The following is a 19,891-nucleotide window of genomic DNA, read 5'->3' as shown; positions in this document are numbered from 1 at the left end:
AGACTTGAACGTTGGGAATTCTCTGACTTTTAAACGAGCATTACCTTCACCACCTGGGACATGCTATAAGGGACAGCTGTACATAAATGTGTTAGCAGCATTTGCTTATAAATACTTAACACTGGTTGACATTTCAGGTTTTTATTGCAAATAATTGCAATGACATTTGGTACTGCTAACAAATAGAATACACCAACAGAGACCTAGTGGATGAATTGGTGAAGATGTAGTACAGACATTCATGGTTCCCAGATGTTGTATCATAATGACTTTGGTGATCAATCAACTTTTAAACAAGCGTCACCATCATGTCATGCTAGAAGGTCATCTGTACGTAAGTCTTATAGCAATCGAGTGGTACAGCCCATTGAACAAGGTCAAACTACGGGCATACAACACCTGTGTTAGAAAGCCCACACATTTATTTCATAAGTTGGTTTGTTGATGTTATGTTATACGTGTCTTTCCTTTAATGCTCCTGGTGAATTGAGCTGTTACATGCGCATGACGTCATCGGAGCTGCCGTGCCTGTGTGCCGGTGATATGTTTACTTTCAGTTTCGTTTATGAGACGACAGTGCCTTTTCCTCCCGTTTTTTCCTCAACATTCTCTTTACTTTTATGCTGTTAAGTGTTGTGCGTAAATGCATAAAGGTGAGTGTTTATTTGTGCAATGCAAACTTGTCAGTGTTTATATGTAGTAAATGGACTGTAAATGGACTGTACTTATATAGCGCTTTATCCAGTCTTTAAGACCCCTTAAAGCGCTTTACATACTACATGTCATTCACCCATTCACACCCATTCATACAGTACAGAGCAGTGTACCTTACTCTAGGACCTAACATTCACACACATTCACACACCGTTGGCCATGCCATCGGGAGCAACTCAGGGTTAAGTATCTTGCCCAAGGATACATCGACATGTTGACTGCATGGGCTAGGTCGAACCCACAACCTTCTGTTTGAAAGACGAGTCGACCGCACTCCCTCGCAGCCACTGTCGCCCTAAATAGTAATATTAGTATATATCTTAGTAGGCAGTAATGTCTCTAGTTTGTTAGCGGTGCTGGATGCTAGTGGTAGCTTAGTTGCTAACTTCTTTGTATTTCACTCGCTTGTTTAATTCAATTGTATTGATTCTATAATTGTTTTATAATAGATAATTGTGATTATTATTAATGCCATTCTTTGTTTGTACTATTTTTACAGACCACACACACACACACACACACACACATGGCTAACAGCAAGACCGAGTATAATTAAAGATCTAAACTTGGAAAGTCTGTTCTCCGTGTTCTTTTACCGGGACACACCCATCCACACCGTGCCATCTCTAAAACCAATTTCCTTTACATCTCCTTTACAACCTGCCTCACTCTTTTGGCCACTTTCTGCTACAAAACTCATAGGTTCCGATGTTGGGTTTATGAATGACTGGTTTTCAATTGTATGTGTATTCAGTGACTGCCATCAACCCCTTCTATCCCCAAACTCCCTTTGTAAACTGCAAGAGTTTATATCCATGTTAGGAGGAACAAATATGCCAGAAAATAATGAAAACCCCAAAAAGATAAAGATGAGTAAACACTGAAATTGTGGAAGCAGTGGAGCATAAAGAAACATTGTGCTTTGTGTCATAGCTCAGTTCCTCAGACACTGCATATCTCGCTGTTTGATATATTAGTGATGTACGCCAAAACACACAGTGCTGAGATGGAAGACATTATAAATGCATGACAGAGCTTTATGGGTTATTCTCTGTTATGTAAGTGTGGAGATTAGCAAAGATGCGTCAGGCTCAAAAGTCATGAGTGGTAAGAGCGCTGACTGGAAGAAACGATAAATGAAAAGCGAGATCACAGAAAGTGCAACTCCAGACTGAATCCGGTCTCCATACAGACAGGCATGCTCCAATAGGCTGCTGCTGAAATGGAATATATGTTCCTGGCTAGACTGTGTTGAGAGGACGTACACAGTAAGTAACTGTGTAGTTATTTGCTAGTCAAACGATATCTAATAAACTAGGTTAAAACAGGGCCAAATTTGGATAGAAGGTCTTTTTACTTGTGGGTTACATACAACTGTTTCTTCTAGACCTTTGGTAAATATATATTAATGTGTAGAAAGTCTTTACTCTACAGTAACATTTAGTTACTGAGACAATGCCGAAACAATGGTTAAATGAAGCATAGACATTTCTTTGAACCAAGTCCAGTCTAGAATCAACACATCGACACTATAACCAATTGCTATAACAGGTACCAAAAGTGTTGTAAAAATAAAAAATCCTATTTAATTTAAATACTGCTAATATTGTCTCTATTTGGCAAACAAAACAGATCAGGGACACCCAGAGGGTCTTACTTATTGCAGTCATTCATTTAGACACTCGCAGTGAGTCTTTCAGATGACACAAAAATAGGACTTTTCACTTCCTCTGTATTTTAAAATAACCTCATAATTTAACTTATAAATGCAATAGGGGTGTAACGGTATCCGTATTCGTCCCGTACCGTCACGGTTCGGACGTCACGGGTCAGTGCATGCAGTCACACGACGAATAGGCCTTTTTTTTTTACGAGTGGGAAAAAAGTCTGTCATTCAGGGCAGTATCCAATACACTATATATAATCCAGGGGGCGGTATTGCATCTAAAAGCTGTTTGCCAGCCGCCCTTAAACAACAAATGAAGAAGAAGAAGAAAACACAACAAAACGAACAAAATACAAGAAGAAGAAAAGTTGATATTGCGAGTTCAGATAACACAAAGGAGCTAGAAGAACCACACTATCTTATTATTTATTTTGTAATATTTTCAAGACATTCTTTTTAGTTTTACAGCTTATTGAATCTTTTTGTTTGACATCAGCCATTATAGATACTATGGCCATCTGAGTGTGTGTGGTACTGTTTGTGGTTTGTTTTTAACTGTGTAATAAAGTTAATTATTCAAAATGTTAGAGTTCCTTATTTTTAAACTGACACTTGCACTACTGTTCAAAATAAATAAAAAACAAACCTGGAATTATGCATTTGGGACTTTTTTTTGCTTTTTCTTCTTGAACCGAACCCGTACCGAACCGTGACCCCCAAACCGAGGTACATACCGAACCGTGAATTATGTGCACCGTTACACCCCTAAAACGCAATACTACATTTTACTGAATAAGGTCTTAAAAGCATCATAATGTAACTTTCGTACATTAACAGATAGCTTTGTTATTATGCAAAGCAGGAATGTGCTGCTGATTGGCTTCTAACAGCCAGCAGTACAAGCTCTCCTTCTGAGGATTTCAACATTTGTTGTTCACAATGTAAATGTCTCTTTATATAGATCTTAAGAGCTCGCACTCAACACTGCACTTCCTTGGTTCCTCAGCAGTACAGATGCCAAGAGTGACGTCAATCGGAAGAACAGTTGTTGAGAAAATCTAACGACAGACATAGAGAAAATCTCATTTTAATTAGATAGTTATTCTGTGTATTTGTATTGTTTATTTCCAGGTTTATAGTTTTCATTGTTGGTAGCAGAGTCACTCATTCCCTTTCAAGATTCTAATTAAGAAGTAGAACTGATCAAGTCCCCTTTAATGCACAACCGTATACTATTTATAGATCACTTTGGACTCTCTGCCATGAAATAGACTTCTCAACTAATTATAGCTAGTATGACCCAATGCTGAACACAAAACCATTACCTAAATACATTGTGCCAGCTCTAGTGGAATACAAGCTATCAAATTTCCAAATGTAAAGCTAATTGTACACATAGATGTCACAATGAACTCAGCAGAGAAGCTGTGCAAGCACAATGCAAAGCAGAAAGGGATGATGGGGGTGCATTGAAGGGACACGGTCCTTCAGTGAATAGTCCATAATTGATCAAAGTGTATACTATGTTGCTAGTTTATTCGTGCTGTGGCGCAGCGATGGTTGCAGACCAAATCACGGCCTGTAAATAATAATGAGGATTAGGCTTGATCAAAGGGAAAAGCCCAAAACTGAGTGACTCCAGCAGTACGTTAACGCACTTGTGTCAGCAGGGTAGATGAGAATTAGGATGGGAACAACAAGGACTGGAAAGCGGCAAATAGGTGAGGCATAAAATGTTCAAGACGTCAGCTCTCACTACACACAACCTACTTATCACTGCAAGGCGTGGGTAGAGATCTATATATAAACGCAGCTAACCCCATGCAGCACAAGACCATTACACTGATTACTGCCTGGGATGTAGTTGCAAGCAAGATTTTACTGCTGATCACAGGCTTTTACACAGTGTGCAAAACTTCAGAGCTATCCAGTTACACCTGCACAACGTGGGTCTCAATTGATTTGGGGGCTTTACACTAGTATTCTGACTGGGGAAAAACAAAATGCATTATGGGAGCAAGCCAGGAGATCAGGACCTCTGCTGAATTATTTTGACCAGTTTTTTCTCGTTTTCCCCATCATTCGTTCCCTAAATGTGGAAACACAAGATCACTGGAGTAGCATTTTTTTTATATTTCCATATTAGGCCAAATCATCACACATGGGATAACATTATCATAGGTAAATATCTCTAAATAATTACAACACATATATTAATGCTACATCCCATTACAGTTACAGAAAAATGTTCATATATTTATTATTTTACTCTACTATTTAAAAGCATTATTCCAAAAGATACAAGGGTATAAACTTTGGAAGGATTGCCAAAAAACATTAAGAAAAACAAGTGTGGTGCATACTAATTTACAGCTGAAGCCAAGCTCGCACTATGGTCGAACCAATGAAGGATCTTTACAGTTAATGGATGGATTTTGATAAAATTTCTCACTGACGTGTGGTTTTTAGAATAATAATAATTTTTCAATTTACTTTTCTCTAGTGCCATCATGAGTTTGACAGTTTGGGCTCAGAGGGAAATATCTAAATGCTGAACAATTAGATATAAACATAAATGTTACCCTCAAAATTAACTGTAGTCACGTTTTCCTTCCCCGAAAAATCAAACTGTGTCAAATACTTTGGTTAATAAGTGAACACCTGTAAGAGGATTGAATTCCTCAGACGGTATTGTAGTGTTTAGCACATACTCAAGTAACACACTAACACATTAAACTCAGATGGATAATATGATAAGACATATTCCTGCTAAACTCAGGATTCACGTCATTAAGCTAGCATTCTTGTAAAAATGTCTACTTCAAAGCCATGGAGACAAATGGTGTGACCAGGTGCAGCTGTCGACTTTTAGACTTGTTATTATCCTAATATAGATTTTTCTCATCTCCCAGACTTAAATTAGTTAGCTAATGTCTCTAATGTAAATTACCAATTCACTTTATATGGACCATCTATGTAAGCACTTACCTAGCTTAATCTATTCATAGTAAGAGCAGGCTTCATTAATACTTGGTGCACACATTGTACATACATGAGATAACAATGCAGTGCGGGCCAGCACTACACTTCCCCCCGTGTGAGTGCACACCACCTTGTTTGTCAGACAGCCCATTACACTGATTACTGGCCAAGAAAACACTTGCATGCTGGATAATAGCCATAACCCTTACAGGGTATAACCTGTTTACAAAGCAAAACAATGTGTTTCCTGTGACACAGCAGTGTGTGTGTGTTTTGTAATTGTGAGAGTATAATAAGATTTGGCCTGACAATAATTGATGCCCTCATGCCGCAGTGAAGAGGGAGTTCCCTCTGCCCACGGATAAGATTTAAGAGAGTCCTGAATAGTTTTAACCTAAATGCAAATGATGTGCCACAGTGTGACAAGGCACTTTTTTAAAAAGTGTGCTCCCTCTCCCTCTGGGGACTAGTTTGCCATGAGATCGGTATTAATGAGACCGCCGCCTTGGTGCATGGAACTATGTGCAGCACCACCCAGCAGGGAGGAAGAAGGATGGAGAACAAAAGGGAGAGACAGAAAAAAAGACAGATGAAAATGCAGGGGCGATGAAGGAAGTGTTGGAAAGGGAGGGAGAAAAAAAGAAAGTGGCCACCCATGAGCATTAAAATTGATCAAAGTAATCAGATTAAGCCGCATTATTGGTGTAGCTCCTCTGAATGCAGATTCGCTGGAGCATTTAGTTTAAAAGGAGTTTCAATTCCTTTAGAATTAAATTGACAAAGCATCTTTCTTAAGCATTTTGAAAGCCTAATCTTTAATCCAAGCATTAAACCAATGGGCAGTACCAGCACAGAGGATCCCACCACAAAGCATTTCTTTCATTCACTAATTGATTGACAGAACACTTGGACCTTTTGGAGAATTCAGCAAGTTGTGCTTACATTGTTAAAGATGTACTTTGTATTACAACGAGACACAAAAAGTCAAGAGAATACCTCTGTTGTATCCAAGCAGAACTGACAACTTACTGCGTGCAGTTTTAGTGACAAGCCGGGGAACATGTTTGGAAAGATTTCACAGTATGAGGCTGTCAGATTTCAGCACCCAGCAGGGAGGCTTTGTTCCGTTCCAGGCAATAAGATCACAGTGAAGAGTCAGAGGTGGAATAAAATCATTCATCTTATTGGACTGTGCTTCCGGATAAGTATGGAGGGGGACTCAATGTTAAACTGGAGCTGCTATGGATTCATACAGGCCTTTAGGATTTTAAGCAGGCAGTTCGGGTACAATGTCATGCCGCTCGTTTTGCGGTTGCTGTCCCTATAATGATATGTTAACTAGTCAAGTCATCCGTATAGATTGGACGGATAAGGGCTTTTTGTAGGCCAACCCTGAAGTTGGCCAAACGGCTTGCTGCACCCGCACTGCGAGGGGGACCCAAGTTCCCATCAGCAAAAACACGTCGGTTTGCTATCCTGGCTCCAAAATGGTGGAATGAGCTCCCCATTGACATCAGGACAGCAGAAAGCTTACACATCTTCCGGCGCAGACTGAAAACTCATCTCTTTCGACTCCACTTCGAGCAATACAATTACTAACAAATAATTGCTAACAAAGCTTTATGTGTTATAATTTTTTTAACGGACGTTGTCTGATTATATAATCATATGCGCGGGCCGCTATGTCTGTTGATCTCCAGATTAACAGCAGCATGAAAATAACCTGCCGAAAGTGCCGATGCTCCATGCCAGAAGTAAAAAGCTAACGTTCGGCTATAAACAACAAACCTTATTTTAGGGCTATAACAAAAAACACTTTAAAAACCAGTTGACTTCAATACAAGGGGAACCGGAAGTGGTAAAAAGCTTACTAACTTCCGGGTTTTAGGACTCCTTCCTTCACCAATCTTTTGCACAAAAAAAGACTCCTAATTAACTCCTAGGGGTAACTGTCCATTCAGAGTTTTCTGCTGACACATCAGATGTGCATTGAGTAGAGGCCAAGGTCTCCTGACGGTACCTGTGGGCTCTACTATCTGCTGCAACCCAGTGCAATCTCTCAGCAGGGTTTTTTTTAATTGGTCTGTGATAACGTGAAGCCTGTTCCTAAGGGTTAACTATCTTCTTTGTTTAGATAAATGAGTAGCCTATTAGAATTGGCCACAACTGTGGTTTTACCAAAGTAACACAACAATTCACTTATTAGTATTCAAAGGAATCTACAGATCCTATGAAATATTTACAGAGAGGGTGGAATAATTTACATTAATGCATCAGAAGAGACAGGAATGATTTACTAAGTGTACTTCTGCATGCAGACTATGAATTTGGTTCTCATATGTCTGGAACAGAACCATGAAGTATCAGTTTCACTTTAGCTCTCCATTATTTTTTTATGTTTTTGCTCTTAGCATTGACAAGTTATATTAAACAAATTCAAAAGCAACGTCTCTTAACAGCATACTGTTGGTTGTGACTCTGAATGACCCTGAAACCTCATCCGTTTTTAATCAGGGTTTTTCCTTTGGTAAGAAAATGTTCCACAAGTAAAAATAAATCAAGTAATACATTAACAATAATGAAAATGTAAATAAAATAAAAAGTATGATAGCATACACTTAGAATCCCCAACCTTACCACAAAGTGCAGCTTGTGTATGAGTGAGTTTGCTCTCACGAAGGTTGTAATGCCACAAGTGTATTCTCTCTCGCTACACCCTGTTCCACAGAGACAATGATAACAATCGTCACATTGTGGAGTCACCAGAGGGCGAAAGGCAGAAATTACTTTGGAATTGTTGATTCTGAACTCCCCAAACGTAGTAGTAATAAACGACTATTAAAGACAACTCCCCGGCTGATAACGGCTAATTTCTAGATCATTATTCCAATGTGAACACACAAAGGTCGTCCTTCAACCCCGTCCTCTAACCACACCAAAGTGAGGCTCATTTCTGAGGGGGCTGTGAAGTATCCCTTTCACACCGTAAACATAGCGCTTTAGCTGTGATGGAAGGTTAGGAAACGACTTTCACGTAGTAAAAACGTTATAATTCATCTTTAGTGGATACATGATGATATGAATATGTTATGTGGGCTTATTTGCACTATATGAGTCATAAGAAAGTTTTCTCAATGTGGCCAAGGCCTTGTTTGAAAAACAATGTCTATGAATCACTCTCCTGCATATTCCTGTTTGCATATGTGGCATGGACAGAGGAATCTCAATATCACCATGGAAACAAAGCTTGAATTGATCATGAAAGCCATCACTCAAAAAGCTAGCCCATCATAAAGCAAATATTATAATATATCGGCTCTTTTATTTGAGATTCTTCTGAACGGGATATGAGATTATTTGGCATGTGATAATGTACCTAAATATACTGAATATATTAAAGGAATAGCCTACTGTTGAGCTGGTACAATGCAGCTTGGTTCTTCACCATACCACGAACAAACAAAATATTTGTATATATCATCCACAATATACAAATACTGTTTCATAGTATTAATGTTGAATCACATTTGTTTCCGATCACAAACAAAAATGTAAAAAAGATTTGAGTTAACTATTTCTCTACTATTTGCCAATAAAAGGTTGCATGTCTGTAGATCACACATTATGCTTATTTGACTTTTCTCTGTGTATTATTTGTATCTAAAATAAGATACAACATGCTAGCTAGCTTATAGCTAGTTGTATCACCCAATATGCTAAGCTAGGTTAACATACAACACGCTAGCTAATTGTTAGCTACTTGTATCTCCCAAAATGCTAAGCTAGGTTAACATACAACTTGCCAGCTAGCTGTTAGCTACTTGTATCTCCAATTTTGCCAAGCTAGGTAAACACTGAAAGAATAAGTGATCCTTGAAACGCTTGTGACTTTTTCAGAATAAACACACTTGATAATCAAAATGTGGCATGGAAACGGGGCACATATTGCTAGTGGATTTGAGGAGTTCATTTGTAACAGTTTGCTACCACCCCATAACATACTTCAGCATACATGTGCTGATTCTCGGCTAACACAGAGGGCAGACACGTGCAGTGATGTATACGGCTCAGGGTGTTTTATCTTATGCTGAGTCATTACTCAACCCAGCATAGAAACCAGTTTTCCCCGAGTCTGACAACATGCTGGTTGGAGCTATGATGCACTATGCTGTGAATTTTAATTTGGCTCCATCTGTAATCAGCATGCAGTCTGTTCTGCTGCTTTTAAAAAGATAAACAAATAAAGCAAAAAAAAAAGTTCAAGAGTTTTAAAGGGCCTAGAGTAAATACTGACGCCTTGATATTGATTTTCACAGCCGACTTCACAATACACAGCTAAAATACAAGTGAACTCCGGAACAGCTGAAGACAGCAGAATAAAAAGCAACGGTTATCCCTTGGTTCTGCTTCTTTTATTCTTGTCAAGCACTCCTCTTATACATCAACTATGCTGAAAATATCAATATGTGCATTGTTATGTACAGTACATAACATATTTCATTCCCCTACTTCACAATGTGGAATCTTTAGTACAATCATTTTTAGAAAGTAAGAAGTTTTCCTGCAGTTTAAAATGACAAATAATCTTTGCTTCTTTTGCAAGAATGTGACTTTTTTTTTTAACAATCTCTGCTTTTTGTTGGGAAAACATGTACTAGTTTTGTCATTATTTAGGAATTAAGGCATCATAAAAACATATAGTATGTGGTATTTTATGATTGTTCTGCCTTAGATATGCCTTCCCTAAAGACATCGTAAGCTTAGACTCCACAGTTTATTAGCAAGTTAGTCTATGATAGTGTTAAAGGAGTAATGGTATGCTTATTATTCTAAGGCCCATTCTGAATATAATCTGTGTGCAGTTTGCAATGGATTGAGTATTCAAACAGCACCTTAAACTGCCAATGAGATCTCATATTTGACAATATATCACCTTTAAGTTATCTAGTTAGGCAGATGGCAAACAAATGTTGATATCAATACTCAATGTCTATTTTTGTTCATTCATTTACCTCTCATTTAATAGACAAAATAATGATTCCTCCCACAAATATAAAGTTGAAGTCATTAACAATAAAACACACCATTGCCCTAGGTAGTTTTTTCAGGGGTGTTTGCCGCTCTACCTAGCATGGTCTGGTATGAGCATATGTTTATGGTCGGTAATTATTGAATGTTAGCAAAGTTTAGATTGCTGTGTAAGGCAAGGCAAGGCAAGGCAAGGCAAGGCAAGGCAAGGCAAGGCAAGGCAAGTTTATTTATATAGCACCTTTCAACACAAGGCAATTCAAAGTGCTTTGTCTTTGTGTAAGACATTGCAGAGTTAGTGCAATGGCTTTAGGACTCTTCTTTACTTGGGCTAATGGTTCACGATAGTTTGGAAGTTATATAGGGTTTTTATTGTAAGTTATTGTAATGAATACACCACAGGGAGAACAGCACAAAAGAATACGTATCAGGCTTTGTACACACATAAAACACTTGTAAGTAGGATACTCTTTTCAAGTTTAGTCTTGATCTTTTCATCACTAGCTTTAACCATGTGAAAAAGTGCTGCCTTGTCACGTCAATAAACAAAACACTTACTTTTGCCAAGCTAAGGTTTGAAAAACTCTATACCAACGAGGTGAAGAAGAAAGGCTAAAGACCTGTTTATTGTTGAGTCTGGATTTCTCAGCAGTGCCCACTCACTGCTGTTTTCACTCCTAGATCTATATTTGCAACTGTATACTGTTGTGGGATAAGTGAATCTACCCAGCCAAAAGGTGTTCAGACATTTGAAGGAAATCTATAAAATGTCTGACTTGGACCTAATAGCCCTTCTCTACTCCATCCCACTTTGTGATTGTGTTTGGTCAGACACAATGTAACATCTTGTTAAAACAGTATTCAACACAAAGTGACAACAAACACAAGACTATAGGGTACGCATAGATTTAAATTCTAGCATGCACAAAGGGCTAAGAGTTTAATGTGATAATATCGACAGACGCTTTCAGTAGTAATGACACATGCAAACAGATTTGTTTAAGGGAGATCAGCAGCTAAACAACGGTCTCAGAGAAAGGCTGTTTTCCGAGGCATGTTTGCCCAGTGGGAGAGGGAGAAGGGGGAGGAGACCATATGGCCGTGGAGCTATGTGCTTGTACTGGGATTTAACAGCAGCAGAGAGAAGGGTGTGAGTTAATGTGCATGTGGTGGTAAGAAGGGGTGAAGCTATTCTGCTCACATACTCATGCGGTGTCAGGGAAAGCTGCCCTCTCTTACCTCTCCTATCTCAGTCATAGCTTCTAGTTAGAGCGAGGAGGGAAGGGAAAGATAGTAAAGAGGGTCGGGGGGGCATTACAATTGAAGCTGGTGTAATGGGATTAGTGGAGGCGAAGAACACTGGACTACAAGGTGGATGGGATGAAGAGGCAGAGAGAAAGAGAAACATTAGAAAGATACTGAGTTGGGTTTTTTGATCGAAGGTCAAATCAAAATTCAAACTTCAGGGCACAAACCTTCTACTGCTGCTGCTGCTGTTACAAGCCCCCGGCCCACACACAAACACAAGTTTCCCAATCTGTGAACCACACAGGCATGTATAAGCAGCCCAAAACATGTCTTATCGAGGACCTCCCGAACCACAGCCAAAAAGAAACCCTGCGAGCGCAAGTCGAAAAAGTTTTCTAGCAAATTCTTCAGCATGAGGACTCTGAGGACATTTCCTTGAAACCACACGATTGGAGAGAAATCTTGATGTCATAGCAACACCGATCCAGACGTTCATTAATAAAACACCCGAGCTGTTAAAACAAAAGAAGCCTGAGGAAATATTTTTGAATGAGTAAACAGGTGCTCTTTCTATTTGGCTGGTGCCGACAAAGCAGAGTCGCTTCGTCTTCTTTTACTAAATCTGAGCACCTCTGCACCATGTGTAAGAAATGAATAAGTTAAAGACAAAAGGTTTGTGACAAACAAAAGCTGTAGAAGCAATTCACATATAAACACTCCCTTATCCCTGTGGAACACATCTAGACTCATTTCATAAAGGTGCCAGTGTTCTACATGAATGAGATTAGCAAACAGCGCAATCAATCAACGTCGCTCCCATTCCTAACAAGCACGGGACTCCTCATATTAACCGAGACAAAGCAAATGGTAAGTTGTGGTAGCTTGAGAGGTTCTTCATTTCAAATGGGATGTCTGATGATTATGTATGGGACACGGGAATGGTCCACTTCAAGGTGAGCATGGGATCACAGGAGGTTCTGCCAGCAGCTCCTGTAAAATACATGGGGCGCTCAGTTTGATGAGATTCAACAAGGCTGATCCCACTTGGCTGTGATTAGAAATTCCAGTCGAGCAAAGTCACGAATCCTGCAGAGTTTCTGCGAATGTGATCACACAGATGAATCCCATTTGAGAGTGTGGCAGATGGATTGTAGTGTTGCCAAGATTGGAAGTTTAAAAAGATTGTCTGGACAGGTTGCTAAGCTATTTAAATGGATGGCGCTGAGGCGCAAAAGGTGTGGAGGCAAACAAAATAGAGCTAGGGCCGTTAACTGCAGCTATACATTATTTTAATTATTACATGCTTAACAGACAGTGGAAAAAAGTATTTACCTACCACTAAACAGACCCTTAACGTAGAGGTGCACAGGCAGGGTTACAGATGCTTATTGCAAGAAAACTAGACTATACTCCTATATCTTTAGCAAAGATAGGGTTCACTGGAATGAAATGATGTTGTTGAATGCTATTCATGTGATGTTTCAGTTCTGTGACCACCAATGGATATACAAAGTGTGGGAACAAACCATTTGAGTCACTTTAACCAAATGGAAACACATTTCCCCAGTTGGAAAATTCTGCTACATTATATAGCCATAAATGAGCCTCCAAATGACACAATAAACACCCCCCCCAACGGTAAACCGATAATGTGCTCTTGTTCTATCTTCAAATAATCATTGTGTCAACCTATAGCAGGAATTCAAGCATGTTGAGGAGATTAACAAAGCAGCCATTCAAACGGGACCGCCCCTCGCCTGTAACACAGTCAACTCCATGTTGACTTAATTCAAAAGACACGTGCGGCGCAACCAACCAAACAAACACCAAAGCTATATGCTATCCTGGGACGAATAGCAATTACGATTTCTTGTACGTCTCATTGGTTAACCCATTTGTTTCCTCTGCCAAGCCACGCATATGGAAAACAGCTTAATCTCCATGTGTAAGAGATGTAGAAAACGTGTGATGGTTGTGGAAAGGATCTTAATCCCCATTGCACTCACATCCGTCCTTTGATCAGCCTTTACATTTTGTTAATATGTCATGCATCGTGTTGTCCTGTCTTTGCTCTTTTGTTTCACCGACTTTTTTGAATGTATAATGTGGTATAACAACACATATCTGGTATCAAGTCCGTACAAATCCTAGTTCTTAGTATCTTAGCCAATACTTTGCTGCAATAACAAACCACTCCACTTCCAGAAGCTTACCCCACCATTTGACCTGTCTGACTTGAGAAGAAAAGGGTAATGGCTGAGAGAAAACAGTTAAAGGGGACCTATCATGCAAAATGCACTTTTGTACGTCTTTTATACATGAATATGTGTCCCCGGTGTTCCAGGGAACTCACCAAGTGTCAGAAAACACAACCCTCTCTATTTTCCTCCATACCCAAATCTCTAAAAAAGGGGCTGCAACGGATCTGATAAAAACTGATCCAGATTTGAACACTGTCCTGACGTCAGGACGGTGGCGCTACGGCTATTGGGCCAACTCCACCAATCAGGAGGAGACAGCCACAGCCATTGCCGTTCGAAAGCGCTGGAGACGCTGTAGTACATATGCCAGGCCTGTAGGTGGTGCTGTTCTCACATAATCTGCCCTTGCAAAAACAGAGCTAAAAAATGTCAAATTGAGCAAAATGAGGCATGGCTAAAATGCATGATCTGTTTGGTATTTTGAAAAAAAAAAAGTATAAATATGCCTTATATAGGTATGGTCCTACACTATATTATTCAAATATAGCATGATAGGTCCACTTTAACGTGACTATTTAAGCCACATCAACTTTTTAAGTATGGTGTTCATTGGGATGGCTTAGTGCTCCCAAAAGTCAGTTAAACATGCCTGCTAAATAGCACTGGCTTAATAACTAGTTGTTCTTCATCACGTTGCAAAGTATATACAGTGTTAGCAAGAAGCTCGTGCAGTTCTTCCCCAAACATTTTGAAATAAAAACAATAGTGAACTAAATTGAATCCAGGCTCTTTACAGATTTGCCCAACTCTTTTCTTTTACAATAATTTCAATTAAGAAGAGAAAACGTCTTTATGAAGGTAATGTGTCTTAACTTACAAATTCATAGTAGTATGGTATGAAACTGGTATGAGTTATGAAACTGCAGCCTTTAAATGCATATACCAGCATGCAATGCATAGAGGGCAATTGACCCTGCCACTAAATCACAGACCATTCAAAGATGTTTTCCACCTAATTACCACACAATGGCTTTTATATTGTTCTGTCTTATTCTATGTAGTCTGAGGTATGCCACATCAGTGGTGAGAATTAACATCAACAACAACAAAATGCAATGTATTTTAAAAGGCAGGAGACTGATGCTGTGATCTGTAGCCAACCTAAAGATTAGAATGCCTAAACATTTTTAAACCAAAGCCTTAGCGGCTAATAACTTTTTCTTCATTTGTTTTGAGCTGGAGACACAATCTAAACCAGCATCCATCAGTGAAGTTAAGGCAATCAGGTATCTACTGGCACTACTATGTCACAATATCACAATGCCACTCAATGCAATCTGGACATTAGGTTGGATCATGCTTACCATTTTTTTAAATGTTGGCTTTGGGTAAAAGTTTGTTCCAGTGATTATTAAACAGTTTAAACTATGTTCAGCTTGGTTTTCGAGATCCAGCCCTTCTTGTGCAGTAAGTTCTCCACCTCTTTACCTTGTTACATTTAGTTTTATCTTCCTGAAATTGCTCAAATATGCACAGTACATGATGAATTCAGTTAGAGGATGACATTCAAGAAAAATGGCCTCACTCAAAGGTGTCCTGTGGCGATTTTCATGAAGTGATGGGACACAAAAGGGAAAGATTTTAAAAAAGAGACATCAGCTCTGTTTGCAGTCTCCAAGCCCAATCTACATTCTCAGATTTGACAAAGCTCCTCCGAGGCACAGAAAGACATATCAAACTGTTTTTACAGACAATGTAGTCATTCCAATGACATCAAGCTTATCTAGATGTAGAAAATTGGTGCGCCCCCCTTTAAATGCATTACCTCCGTGGTGTGATATAGTAGCACTGCTGTTGTCCCTGAATACTAATCGGGGCCCACCTACACTCAGGATTATAGTTTGGATTTAAGAAACACTAAAGCCATGAATCCTGAATGAGGATTTTGAAGATAAGTCTTCTTTTTCCTGGCTTGTTTGAAATAATTATTAACACATGTCTTAAAAAGAGACTTATTTTCCTATGGATGAGATAAAGACACACAGGCAACCATAAAAACATAGCAATTCAAGATATCAACAACAGAGAGAGTAATAGAGCTAAGGTGTTTATTGTTCTGACTACCAGCTGTGCAGAAATACACTTGCAGTAATGTGTAGTGCACCTGCTGAGGCTAAAAGATCCAATACTGACTAAACAGTAAACCTAGACACAAATCCACTAGAGCCGAGCAATAAAGTTGAAAACACACATATACAAAAAAAATCCTAAACCATGAAATAATGGTTAAACTGATTATACTGTATAGTTCCAAATGAAATTATGTATTCCTCATTGAGTTTTTAGCAATGTTGGCAGAAAATATGTTTATTCTTTGTGCACAAACATTTAGTTAACTTTCGTGGAGTCGCACTTTAATTTGTCTTTGAATAAGTTTGCCTATTTTCTGGTTTTGAATTACCTTTGCTGATGGTCTTGCTGCTCGAGGCACATCTTGTCAGGCAGGAACAAAATGTTGTTCCACTAAAGCAGAGCCTTTACAGGAAGTGGCTAATCAGAATGTACTAAGATCATGGTTGAACTAAGAGTTTTGAGATGTGTTATATTATTTACAGTATATTAGTTTGTTGCTGCTTATTATTTAGTTGATGGCGAAAATATTTATCTGGAAAAAAAGTTACCTTTTGTATTTTAAAGTAGTTGATTGTGCTTGTCTTTGTTAGCCTTTTGTCTAAAAAATTGTCTGATAATCCATTACACATGTTTCCCCTTGTGTTTAATTTGTTAGATGATGTCTTTCTAAAGTCTGTTTAGCCTGTTCTGTTTGATTAAATTCAAATTACTTTATTATATTTTACTTTTTTAAGGGACCCAAACTTAATTACCTATTTTGTAAATTGGTTGCTAAGATTTTAGGCAATTAAAACCCCCTTTTTTTTCTTTGAATGTTCATGCCAAATTGTTCCTTCACACATTAAATAACTTATTGGAGGCATCACAGTGTGTTAAATAATTTACCAGAAATAAACAAGCTTTAATAAAAGACATACTCTATTAAAAAAATTAAACCATATCACCTGTTCATGAGGAGTTGGACCCATGTACCCATAATGACAAAACACACATCGCTAACCATTGTACATTGTTCAATCCATCCTGTGTTATCCCACTTCAGTAAAAAGCTATGAGAGAAGCATAGCGATTTGTATAATCCATGACCCTGGAATCACTTGAGCTCCCTCGCTGCAGTTACACATGGCCATCCACTGGAAGGCTGGCTTCAGACAAAACATCAATGCTGTATGGCTCGAATAACAATGTATCCTGGTGAGTGTGGCGGGCTACACACTCAAACATAACATTTCTGTGAAGGGCTTGTTGAAGGGATTCTTTGGAGATTTTGTAAAGCATTTCCACAAAGTAAGGAGACTTCCAAGAGTGCAAATATCAAATCAGACATCTTGACATTAAGAACCATTAACCTGTTGTTATTGGGTCTGAAGGCAATCTGAAAGTAGATCACTTATCTGGATACAGAAAAATACACATTTAGATAAATGTAGTAGCAAAAAGTGACTTGGATGACGACCGTTTAGGCAATGGTTCCTTTGACCAGGAGTCAGAGCCATGGAAAAGATGTCATTAATCAAATAGATAAGATAGCCAAATGATTAAAGGAGAAAACCTTTGACAGATAAATCAATAAATAAAATAATCGTAATCCATACAAGAATTTCCTTCCTTCCAGTGTCCTTGTGAAGAAGAAGAACAAACAGAACTGGTTGGACATTACTCCATGGTGCTACAGGTGGTCAAAAACTCCAAGAGTAGGCTTTAATACCAAGCGTAAATGAGGACAAATTCCCTTATCAATGTAACGGAAATCACATGATGGATCCATTTAATTTAATCCAACCCCTTTTGGTATACATTTAAATTTAATATCAAAAGGAATGAACCCAGATGAGATTTTAAAAGTTATTTTATGTGACTGCAGAAAGCTTCTCCTTGAGTTTCATCAACAGCTGTTTTTGGAGCAGGTAAAAGATGTGTCTTTGACGATCCCTCTGCTGATTTCCCCTACACCTTAGGGTATTAGCTGTTTTCTGGAATTATACATTTGTTTTTTTTAAACACAAGCTGGAGTTTTATACTGGTGTAAAATAAAGTGTGCTGTCAAATGTCTTTGGAGAATCCGAGCGGCATGTGTTAAATGTGGCGAATGTGTTTGCTTGTGTAATCAGGCTGGTAAATTAGCACTAAACACCCCTGAGAGGTGGGAACGACAATCTGTCAGAACGCTGCAGTCCGACCAGCCGTAACCGGCTTACACTGGGGCTGCCGCAACCGCCTCTGTTGGGGTTAGCGCTGCGGCGAACTCCCGACGTGCTGGGGCTTATCTGGGGCACGCAGGAGGCACAACAATGAACTTATCACCATCCAGCCACTCGGCAGGATGTAGCTGCAACCCCGCCGCGCCGCTCTGACCGCGAGCCGGCTCCGGTTCATTGATCATACACACCAGCAGAACCTAATCTAGGGACAGCGAGCCTTTCACACCGCAGTCTCCGACTTTGGACATAGAAAGGCAGGGGCGAAAAAAAAGAATAGTTTCGCCAGGTAATATAAAATAGCTGCTGGTAGGGGGGGGAAAAAAAGAAGAAAGAAGTTCAATAACTTTGCAGGGACCTCCACACCCTGCATGTCAACTAGCTTCCAGGAATTTGATTGAAGCTCTGCACAAGCCCGCAGCAGGGCCTTTCTTTTCTTTCTTTCTTTCTGTTGGAGACTCGGTTATAGTGTCACAAGAATACATAAAAGTTTTAGTAGGAGGGTTCCTTCGAGAGTCCCATCTTTTTGGGACCAATCCAAACAAAGATGGCTTGCGGTGAATTTGCTGGCTGTGAAGCTTAAGAAGAAGCAACAAAGATGAGGTGTCAGACTGAAAATGAAGAAGCACCGTCCCATGGAGGCAATTTCTAAAGCGTGCAATGTGATTTTATGTGCAGAATAACAAAACGCAGGGTTACCTTAATATCCAGACAGATGCAATACACTCTGACACAGTTACTGTCAGTGGTATAAGATATTTCACGGCCAATGCAGACAGCACAAAGAAATTGTTGAGGCTGTATATGAGAAACATCAGAGCCTTTTAACCCTGATGTGATTTCTCCACACAATATTGTCTTTGTCTGCATTTCTGCAATCAATTAAGCCGTGGGAGCGGTCTGAGCTTTATGCATGGCATGTACACCAGCATTCATAAACCTCCAGTCATGTTCTATTTTCAAAGGTAGCCCTTTTATCTCAGCCTTTTGTACTTTTCACACTGACTGATTCTGCAGATTTCTCCCCCCATCGTGCCCGACTTCCTCCGTCCTGTCTAGAGGAAGCGATTGTCACATCAAACGGAACACGGCAACTTGCACCTCACAATCTCGATATCTGGAGCAAATTGAAGGTGATTTTCAATAACTGCGCTGACGAGCGACAATAGGCGGATCATAGTAATTCTCTCCGTCTGACAGGCCGCAATAAGAGACACCATCTGACGTTGTCTGTGTTTCAAGTGGATCATAGCTCGGTTTACGCTTCCTGCTTGAAGGGATATTTCACATGTCTGGTCGTGATGGATATGGTGCTGCATGTGTGAAATGTATTCTGATAGGAGTCTTATGATAGCAGCCCTATTTGCATATAAAGTCAGATTGAATGTGAAACTTGTAAAATTGGACTCAGTTCAACGTTAAAGGAGAAATGTTTTACTTTTAGCCTTTGTAAACTCAAGAGTTTAAGATTTGTATCATATTTCTTCTGATTTAAACACAAGTGACTTTCAAAGTAGCATCGGCCGTGAAGAACAATACATTGTCTGAAGCAATATTCATGATTCGGCATTGCTTATCTCTAGATGCACTTGTGATTGGATGTTACGCCACATTTTTGCATTCCTCAGAGAAAATGACAAGAATACAGCTTTGATTTGATTAGAATTAGCTTTGTCTGCATTATTTTGGTCAATGTTACACGTTCCTTCCAGGTTTATCTT

General features: G+C 39.2%; 1 protein-coding gene across 6 annotated transcripts in view; it reads right to left on the bottom strand.

Moving 5' to 3' along the window:
- The window catches only part of astn1 (astrotactin 1), a 395,124-nt gene that overhangs the window by 332,401 nt on the left and 42,832 nt on the right, over positions 1-19,891 (bottom strand). The gene's annotated exons all lie outside the window — the stretch shown is intronic.

Source organism: Trematomus bernacchii, unplaced genomic scaffold (genome assembly GCF_902827165.1).
Source record: "Trematomus bernacchii unplaced genomic scaffold, fTreBer1.1, whole genome shotgun sequence".
Classification (NCBI taxonomy): domain Eukaryota; kingdom Metazoa; phylum Chordata; class Actinopteri; order Perciformes; family Nototheniidae; genus Trematomus; species Trematomus bernacchii.
Note: the sequence above shows the minus strand (reverse complement) of the source record. Positions and strands in the feature narration are given on the sequence as shown.